Below are 10502 nucleotides of genomic sequence, written 5' to 3'. Positions count from 1 at the left end.
CTGGCTCCTGGCTTTAGTTTGGCTTAGCTCTGATTGTTGTGGCCATTTGGGGAGTGAACCTGCAGATGGAAGATCTCTCTCTATCTCCGCCTCTTTCTGTAACTTTGTCTTTCAAATAAATAAGTCTTAAAAAATTAATTACCAATCATGTACCTAGTCCTGAATCTTCATGTTGTAAGTTAGACCCTAGACCCCATACCAGTCCTTTTTATTTATAGACAACTGATATAAATTAAATTATATATATATTTTGTGTTTATTCATTGAACAAATACTGTGTGACTATCTAGTAGTTTTCCTAAGGTTATGTATTTTTTTCTTCATGGATCTATTGTGAGACTCTGCCTCCATGGATAATACCCATCCTGGTGGTACCCATTCTCCTAAATATTCTTTCCTTATAATTTAAATGAATATTTGAAGAGCTTTGGATTCAGAAAGCACTGGATCAGTTGTGGAAATGTGTGACCTTCCCATAGAGCCATCTCATGAGTTTTTGAAAAATAAAATATTTATTGAGTTGTAATAAATAAAGAAGGTACACAAATCATATGTGTCTTTCTATTTTAGTCTTTGCAGGATGCTACAGCTGAACACCAGAGATTGGATGGTTATGAATAAAATACACATTTTTCACAGTTTTGGAGATGGAAAGTCCAACTGCAGGACCCATTTTCTGAATGACTATATTTTTACTGTAACTTCACAAAGGGAAAAAGATCTCTCTGGGCCCTCTTTTAAAAAGTTACTAATCCTCTTCGGTTATAAACTATGATCTACCTACCAATCGTGAAAACTATATTCAGAGGAGTCGATAGCAGCAGTTGATGAGACGAGATGGCACTCAGAAACGGCGTTGACGTAATTTAGGATGTGGAATCGTAAGCGAAACAGCACACTGTTTGAATAAAGAGCGAAATTGGCAGAGGGGGTCGATTTGGGAGGAAAGGTGTGGCTATAAACTTTGTTACTGAAGAAGACAAGAGGATTCTTTGTGACAGTGAGACTTTCTACAATACTACAGTGGAGGAAATGCCCATGAATGTGGCTGACCTTATTTAATTCCTGGTATGAGATAGTTTGAATGCAGTGCTCGCTGTTGCTGAATAGGCGATCACAACGTGCATTGTGCTTCTTTCTTTGGGAATATTTGAATCTTGTCTCAATGCTCATAACGGATTAGAAATACACATTTTGATAGCAAAGCGACATTAGTCGTGAGCTCTTGTGAGGAAAGTCATTGGCTTATTCCTCTTTAGAGTTAGACTGTTGGGATGGGTATAAAAGATGGGGTCTGTAAAATCTTTCTTTCTTAGACATTTATTTCCTAGTTCTGTAGAAATGGTTGTATTAGATGTTCTCTATCATTTAATAATATACTTGTGGACTAAAAGGTATAAGTGCTGTATAAAATCAGCCAATTATGTTAAACTAGCATATCTGCCTTTATTGTGTTTGTCATTAGCCTGAATAGAAAGGCCTTTAAAATTGAATTTTTTAAAGAAAGCATTTGAATGCGTTTTTGTTTGGTATTGTATTTATTCAATAAAGTATTTAATTAGTGCAAAAAAAAAAGTTACTAATCCTATTCTTGAGGGATGCACCCTCAAGACCTAAGCACCTTCCAAATACCCTCACACTGAGAACTAGGTTTCAACATGTGAGTTTTGTGGGTGACATCAAAATTCAGTCCATTGCAATATCTCAATGAATTTTCATAAAGTTTTTGAACAGACCTATTAACTATCATGTATATCAAGAAATGGAACTTCATCAGCACCGTTAAGGCCCCTGCCCCTTCTGCAATGGTAACCATTATTCTTCATTCACCCTCATGACTTTATTGCACATTGTATAAATATGCCATAAATTATCTATTCTAGTGTTGACAGACATTTCAATTGTTTCTGGTTTTGTTTCTTGGCTACCATGAGTATGATGACTATGAAATTCTTTTCTGTAACTTTTGGTTAATGTCTCTATGTATTTCTGTTGGGTGCATACCTAGGAGTCACATTTTTTTTCTCCTCTTACTTTCTTTTGGATTAATCAAAACATTTAAATTATTTCCTTTCCTCTAAACCAGATAGGAAGTACAAAATGCAAATTTGTATTTAACACTAATAATGTATGTGTATTTTAATCACCAGATTAACTCACTTTTAAAAAATAGAAAAAAGAATGTATAACAACTTTGCCTAAAGGTCCGCTGGCTTCTCCACTTCTTAGCAGCATTTTTTCTCTGCTAGGAATTCTGGTCTCTACCTTTGTAATCTCTAATCTCCAATTGGTAAGTATTTCAAGAGAAAAGGAACTCAGAGAATATTGGCTTACTTATCTATGGTTCCTTCTTCCATTATCTTGCTCCTTTATTTATTATCCCAACGGCCTTCTGATCATGATAATTATTATTTTGTAGTTTATCTTGTGTTTCTTATTGTTCTCAGCAGGGGGATTTGGCAAACATTTTAGACCTCAAGTTGACAAACTTAAATGATGGATGAACACACAAAAATTCTTCTTTAAAACATAATACAGAGATAATTGCTAAGTCATACCTTTATTCATTAATAAATTTACTGGATGCCTAATATTGCCAAACAATATTGCATGATAGATAAATATTGATGAATAAAACAAAGTCTTTTAAATTCATATTGATTTGGAGGGGATTTAGCTGAAGGGATGCCTATACAATGTGACATATATTAATGAAGTAATTAAAGAATATATATAATAAACTTTATAAAAATAAAGCAAGTGATTGTGATATAGACGGCCTGGGAGTGTAGTAGAATCGGGCTACCACAGAATGACTACCATGCATTTTTTTAAAAAATTTTTTTCTGTAGAAACTGGTATTTATTTTCCATCAACCTCATTTCCATGTTTGCTTCAGAGACTGTGACAAGCAGCTTAAGACCACTCAGTGGTTGTTCCCACCCACTCGGTGGCCTGAGCAGTGGGCGCGGCAGACCAGTCTTCAGTGGCTGGTACTGAGTACTCCAGTCATCAGTGGGGAACTGCTGAATAGGCACAGAGGGTACCTGCATGCCTTCAGACTAGGCAGCAACATCAGGCTGAGTAGCAGTGAACTCAGGCACCGGGCCATCCATTCACCCTGAAACTCCTCCTTCACAGCTTTTTCAGCAGCAACCTGCTCTTCTTTTTCAATCTCTTCAGGATGTCTGTAGAAGTAGAGATCAGGCATGACCTCCCAGGGTGTTCACGGGAGATGGTACCACACATGCGCAGAACCTCACGGGCCAGCATCCACCACATCAGACTCACTGAGTAGGCTCCCTTGTTGTTGCATGGGATAGCAATGTCCATGTAGTGCAGAGGAGAGTCTGTGTTACACAGAGCAATGGCAGGCAGGTTCACATAAGATTCCTCTGTGAGAGGCTGGTGGTCAGCCCAAGGATCAGTAACCACCAGAAGCTGTGGTTCCCAGAAGGCTGCCTGGATTTGGTTATTGAAGGTTCCAGGTGTGAAGCAGCCAGCAATGGGAGTAGCTCCAGTGGCAGCAGCAAACCTCAGCACAGCCCTCTGGCCAGTGTTCCTGGAGGACAGCATACTGACATCAGCAGGGTTTTCAATGGCCACAATAGCACGAGCCGCCAACAGAAGCTTCTCCCAGGTCCTCTTCAGATGGATGATGTAGATGCCTCACTTTTCCTTTTGTAGATGTACTGTTCTATCTGGAAGTCAAGGTTGGTGCCACCTAGGTGGGTTCCTGCTGCAAGGAACTTGAGGACGTCCTCCTCCTTCATTTGCAGGATGTCAAGGGCTCCGGACATTGTGACAGCTTCCCCTTAAGTTACGCTGGGAATTAAGAACAACGCCATATGGACTCCTTGCCGGGTAGCGTGGAAAAGCTACCATGCATTTTTTTTGACAGGTAGAGTTATAGACAGTGAGAGACAGAGAGAAAGGTCTTCTTTCCGTTGGTTCACTCCCCAAATGGCCACTATGGCCAGCGCTGTGCCGATCTGAAGCCAGGAGCCAGGTGCTTCCTCCTGGTCTCCCATGTGGGTGCAGGGCCCAAGCACTTGGGCCATCCTCCACTGCCCTCCCGGGCCACAGCAGAGAGCTGGACTGGAAGAGGAGCAGCCGGGACTAGAACCCGGCGCCCATATGGGATGCTGGCGCTGCAGGCGGAGGATTAACCAAGTGAGCCACGGCGCCGGCCCCACCATGCATGCTGAAGAACATCTTTGCAGAGTTCAAATTGGAGCTGAGAACTAAATAAAAATAACTGAACTTAAGAGTCTTATGAACAAAATGTTTCCTGGAGATGGAAATGCAAGAGAAAAGATGGCCTTAAGATATACATGATATTGGCATGCTCAAGTGATGTAACAATCTAGAATGGCTTAAACATATAACATGAGGGGGTAAATGAGGTAAATGATGTGAGATGTGATCAGAAATATACACAGGCTCAGATCATGTATGGACTTGAAAACTATGATCAAGGCGCTCACTTTCATCTAACGCAGAGAAATCCATCAGAGAATTCCAAATAAGGAAGTGATAGGAATTATGTTGTAAATGATCATTCTGGCTGTGGTGTTTGAAAATTGCTTATAGGGCACTGGAGAGGCAGCAGGGAGATTAGGAAAGGGCCATGTTTGACTTCCAGTTGAATGTGATAGGCAGGACACATGTGTGCCTTTGTTTGCATTTGCAATTCTACAAAAATGACAAGAAAAGGCTAAAGAGAGGATGAATTCAGAAACAATAAAGTAGCATGGACTGGGCGATGACAATAGCTGTGTTTTATGCATTGAGCAGGGGAATGGAATTTTACTGTCTAGGGAGCCTTGGGACATCTGATTGCTCAGATCCAGGGATGTCATCTGGAGTAACAATGAGGAAATCAAGTGTTCCTAGCTCTCTCCCCCTCCCTCCTCCCAGCTGAGCTTGCTTCTTGGCAGGCTTATGTTCCCTAAGCAGGAGACTAGAGCATCCATCTCTGAGGAATATAGCAATTTGAGATTTTGTTTTGTGAAAAGCACAATTTAGCATCTCTTATCCAATTTTATTCAATTGAAGGAATTTGCTGGATGATCTGAGAACATTTAAACCACTCAGAGGTTTTGATCATTGTAATGGTAGATATACTCTTACCTTGATCCTCGCTGAAGACTACATTTTAATGAGTTTCCCTTGTTTTAAGGCTTTCTATTTTTATCTTTTTCTGCTTGTGTTTAAAACTAGACTGCCTCTCCATCTAACATGCCCTTAAATTTCTAAGCTCATTTGCTTTCATCCTTTTCATTCCTACTTGAAGCCTAGACAGTTCTTTCCTGATCTCATTTATTTCCTGTAATATCTTATCAAGCACTACCCACAGAAACCCATCACGGAATTTAATTCCGTGTTTCCTACCTCTAACTTGGGAGCTACAAGTGATTACTATCACAGTCTGTCTCCGTGTTCACAGTTGCACCACGTACTTTGTCACAAGTATGTAGCATGAATTACCTCCTTTCCTTCCCCTGGTATTGGCTTCTTCATCACTGATCCTCAGCCTGTATGACAGTGTTACACCTGTCATGCTTGTTGCTAAAGAAGTGCCTCACTTTTGGAGCCAGTGATAAAAATGCCTCAAGATGACATAATTTATGCTGTGGTAACAGCTCTCAAGCCTGGGTGCCTAATTACAATTAAAGTATTTTATTGCTTGTGCAAAGTCTGCTTCATTTCCATTGTCTCTCCTGAGCTGCTATCCTCTGCATTAGCTCAGTATTCCAAACTGGTTTGACCTTGACATCAATACATACTTTTGCCACCACTAAGAGAAAGAAGAAAGGCTGGGGATTTGGGAACTGCATTTAAATACTTCCACCCAGAAATAGTGAACGTCATTTTCTGTCAAATTATTTGACCAAAGTAAGCCTTCAGCCATGCTAACTTCATGGAATGGGAAAGAGAAAACTGTCCTTGCCTCTGCAATAAGAGGGGGATCAAACAAACTCCACAGAAGATGTTGCATCTACTGAAGAAGAAAAAGAGGCTAAAAATGAAAGAAGCTTTGCAAAAAAAAGATTCTTAAAAAAATTGGTAACAGAAGTATTACCAACAAAATTTCTAAAACCTTCAGAAGGAGTCAGAAGTTCCCAGGAAATAGAATAAATATAGATTAAGATAGGACATTTCTTGGAATTCTATGTTAAGCCAAAGTATCCAGAAGGTGTAAAGATGGAATAAATATTTCTGGAGGTTAGGTATCTGAACTATTCTTTCTTAGAAATTAATTAAGAATTTTTCAACAAAACAAAGGAATAGTAAATAAGTAAGTTGACATAGGACCCATATCATAAAATCCAAATAAGGGTTTCAACATTGATAAGAGGACAAGAGAATTCTGAGGATGAACCTGATAGGAAATTAAAGGATCACAGACAAATTTGCTACTGGCCTAGAGAGCCACCAGTCCAAATAGACACTGAATAAAAAGCTTCAGGAGTTATTTCTCCCAGGAAGACAAGAGGAAATGTAGGGATTATCTGATGTGTCTGAATCTGTTGAATGAGAATTTACATTTTCTTGTTCAGTGGATGCAACATTTTCTGCGGGAGTTTGTTTGATCCTCCTCTTATTACAGTCACAAGGGCAGATTGCACTTTCCCATTCCATGAAGTCCTCTCCCTTCCCCTCCCCTCCCCTCCCCTTCCCTCCTCCCCTCCTCCCCTCCTCCCCTCCTGGGACCCTTCAGCTGGTTCTGGTTGGCTGTCAGTTGCAGGCTTGATGTTTCTGGCTGGTACCCAAAATGAGCTGTCCTGCATTCTCTGGAAAGACACAAGCATATCGTTGGCCCTTGGTTAGCAGAAGCCTTTTTACAGGTGTTAGAATCCAGTGCCTGAATTCTGTGTCCACTTTGAGATTAAAGGCAAATATGTGGGTGGGATGGGGTCTAGTGGCTGCCCTAAGAGCCTGGGGTGCCTGGGGACTCCCACAAATGTGGGGTCCTCACTGAGTGCAGATGGGATGACTGTGCATGGGTTATTGCCTCGAGGTCGTCTATGTTCATCCTACCGGCATTTGGGGTGTGGCTGACTAGGCATTGCTGCGTTGTCTGCTGTCATGTCATTTTCGCTGTCATGTCATTTTCACTCTCAGAGCTCTCTCTCCCTAAGTCATCAACTGTTACTTGTGAGGCAGTGGCCTGGAGTGACAGGCTCTTATCACTCACAGATTCATTATGTTGGGTAATCTGTGTGGGTTTCTGAGAGGGGGTATCTTCCCATGTTTGAGTGCTTAAGAGCGGCGTGCCACACCAACTCTAGCCAAAGGAAAGATACCCATAGCACTGCTGACATAACAAAACAAATTCCTAGCACCTCAGTGGCTGATGGCATTATGCAGGGGGTTCCCTACTTTAGACGAACAGACAGTGGTGTATCAGATCGTAAGTATTTCCTGTGCTTAGTGGGGAACTTGCTATTTGTCTTCTTGGGACTGGCTTATTTCATTAAATATAAGGGTTTTCAGTTGCATTCATTTTGTTGTAAACAACAGGATTTCATTCTTTTTTATGGGTGAGTAGTATTCCATAGTGTATATATACCATAATTTCTTTTTTTTCTTTTTCTTTTTATTTGATAGGTAGAGTTATAGACAGTGAGAGAGAGAGAGAGAGACAGAGAGAAAGGTCTTCCTTCTGTTGGTTTACTCCCCAAATGGCAGCAAGGCCAGAGCTGCACCAAAGCCGGGAGCCAGGTGCTTCTTCCTGGTCTCCCATGCGGGTGCAGGGCCCAAGCACCTGGGCCATCCTCCACTGCCTTCCCGAGCCACAACAGAGAGCTGGACTGGAAGAGGAGCAACTGGGACTAGAACCCGGTGCCCATATGGGATGCTGTCACCACAGGCAGAGGATTAACCAAGTGAGCCACAGGGCTGGCCCACCATAATTTCTTTCTTTCTTTCTTTCTTTCTTTCTTTCTTTCTTTCTTTCTTTCTTTCTTTCTTTCTTTCTTTCTTTCTTTCTTTCTTTGACAGGCAGAGTGGACAGTGAGAGAGAGAGACAGAGAGAAAGGTCTTCCTTTGCTGTTGGTTCACCCTCCAATGGCTGCCGTGGCCGGCGCGCTTCGGCTGGTGCACCGCGCTGATTTGAAGGCAGGAGCCAGGTACTTCTCCTGGTCTCCCATGGGGTGCAGGGCCCAAGGACTTGGGCCATCCTCCACTGCACTCCCGGGCCACAGCAGAGAGCTGGCCTGGAAGAGGGGCAACCGGGACAGAATCAGGCGCCCCGACCAGTACTAGAACCTGGGGTGCCGGCGCCGCCAGGTGGAGGATTAGCCTAGTGAGCCGTGGCGCTGGCCGTAATTTCTTTATCTAGTCTTCAGTTGATGGACATCTGGGTTGATTCCATATCTTAGCTATTGTGATTTGAGCTGCAGTAAACATGGGATACAAATCACTGATATGTGGATTTCTTTTCGTTTGGGTAAATTTTCAAGAGTGGAATTGTTGGGTCATATGGTATACCTATTTTCAACTTTCTAAGGTATCTCCATGCTGCCTTCCAAATGGCTGTACTAGTTTACATTTCCACCAACAGTAGATTAGGGTACCTTTTCCCCTATATACTTGCCAGCATTTATTGATTGTTGATATTTTTATGAAATCCATTTTAACTGGGGTGAGGTGAAACTTCATTGTATGTTTGATTTGAATTTCCCTGATCCTGAGCATTTTCTCATGTCTCTCTTGGCCATTTGAATTGCCCTTTTTGAACAATGCCTGTTCAAGTCCTTTGCCCATTTTTTAACTGGATTGTTTGATTTGTTATTGAATTTCTTGAGCTTTTTATAGATTCTGGATATTAATCCTATATAAGTTTATAGTTTGCAAATATTTTCTCCTATTCTGTTGGTTACTTCTTTACAGAGTATTTCTTCTGCAAATGCAGAAGCTTCTCAGCTTGATGTAATCCCATTTGTCAATTTTGGCTTTGAGTGCCTGTGCAATCTGGTGTCTTTCCAAGAACTCTCTGCCTATGCCAATGTCTTACACAGTTTCCCCAATGTTTACTTCTGGTTATTTGATGGTATCAGGTCATAGATTTAGATCCTTGATCCATTTTGAGTCAATTTTTGTATAAGGGGTAATGTAGGGGTCTTGTTTCATACTTCTGCACATGGAAATCCATTTTTCCCAGTACCATTTGTTGAAGGGACTGTCCTTTCTCCAGGGATTGATTTTGGCTCCTTTGTCAAAGATTAGTTGGTTGTAGATGTGTGGATTGATTTCTGGAGTTTCTATCCTATTCATTGGTCTATATACATATTTTTGTGGCAGTATCAGGCTGTTTTGATTATGAATGCCCTGAAGAATGTCAAAATCCAGTTGTGGTTCTTCTGGCTTTGCTTTTGTTGTTTAAGAGTGCTTTAGTTATTTGGGGTCTCTTGTGTTTCCATATGCATTTTAGCATCTTTTTTTCCTCCACCTGAGAAGAATGTCATTGGTATTTTAATTGGTTTGCCCTTGAACCTGTAAACTGCTTTCGGTAGTATGGAAATTTTAATGATTTAATTCTTCCAATCCAGGTATATGGAAGTTTTTAAATTTTTTTTTGTGTCATCTTCTATTTATTTCTTTAATGTTTTGTAATATTCATCATAGAGCTCTTTCACCTCCTTGGTTAAATGTATTCCAAAGTATTTGATTTTTTTTTTTTTTTTGTAGCTATTGTGAATGGGATTGATCTTAGAAGTTCTTTCTCTGCCATGGCATTATCTGTATACAAAGGCTATTGATTTTTGTGTGTTAATTTATATCTTGCCACTTTAGCAAGTTCTTTTATGGTTCCAATAATCTTAGTAGTCTTTTGGAACCCCTATATATAGAATCATATCCTCTGCAAACAGAGATAATTTGACATCTTCCTTTCCAATTTGTATCCCTTTGATTTTTTTCCCTCCCTAATGGTTTTTTTCTAAAACTTCCAGGAATATATTAAATAGAGATGTTGAAATCAGGCATCCTTGTCTTGTTCTGGATCTTAGTGTAAATGCTTCCAACTTTTCCCCACTCAATAAGATGCTAGTTGTGGGTTTGTCATAAATTGTCTTGATTGTGTTGAAAATGTTCCTTCTATACCAAATTTGTTGAATGTTTACATCATGAAAGGATGTTGTATTTTATCCAATGCTTTCTCTGCCTCTTTTGAGATAATTATATGGATTTTGTTCTTTAGTTTGTTAATGTGATGTATTACATTTGTTGATTTGCAAATGTTGAACCATCTCTGCATACAAGGGATAAACTCTACTATGTCTGGGTGATGATTTTTCTAATGTGTTATTGGATTCTATTGGCTAGTTTTTTTTCTTTTTGCGATTTTTGCATCTATGTTCATCAAGGATATTGGTCAATTTTGTATCTTTTTTTGGTTTATGCATTAAGGTGATGCTGGCTTCATAGAAGAAATTTGGGAGGTTCCCTCCTTTTCAATTGTTTTGAATAGCTGAGGAGAATTGGAGTTCTTTAAA

General features: G+C 40.3%; 1 pseudogene; it reads right to left on the bottom strand.

Annotated features, from left to right (window-relative positions):
- Positions 1-2916: 2916 nt before the first annotated feature.
- LOC100356962 (small ribosomal subunit protein uS2 pseudogene) lies at positions 2917-3816 on the bottom strand (annotated as a pseudogene).
- Between the last annotated feature and the right edge of the window lie 6686 nt (positions 3817-10502).

The sequence above is a fragment of the Oryctolagus cuniculus genome, chromosome 3 (genome assembly GCF_051225735.1).
Source record: "Oryctolagus cuniculus isolate XC-2025 breed Fujian yellow rabbit chromosome 3, ASM5122573v1, whole genome shotgun sequence".
Taxonomy (NCBI): Eukaryota; Metazoa; Chordata; class Mammalia; order Lagomorpha; family Leporidae; genus Oryctolagus; species Oryctolagus cuniculus.
Note: the sequence above shows the minus strand (reverse complement) of the source record. Positions and strands in the feature narration are given on the sequence as shown.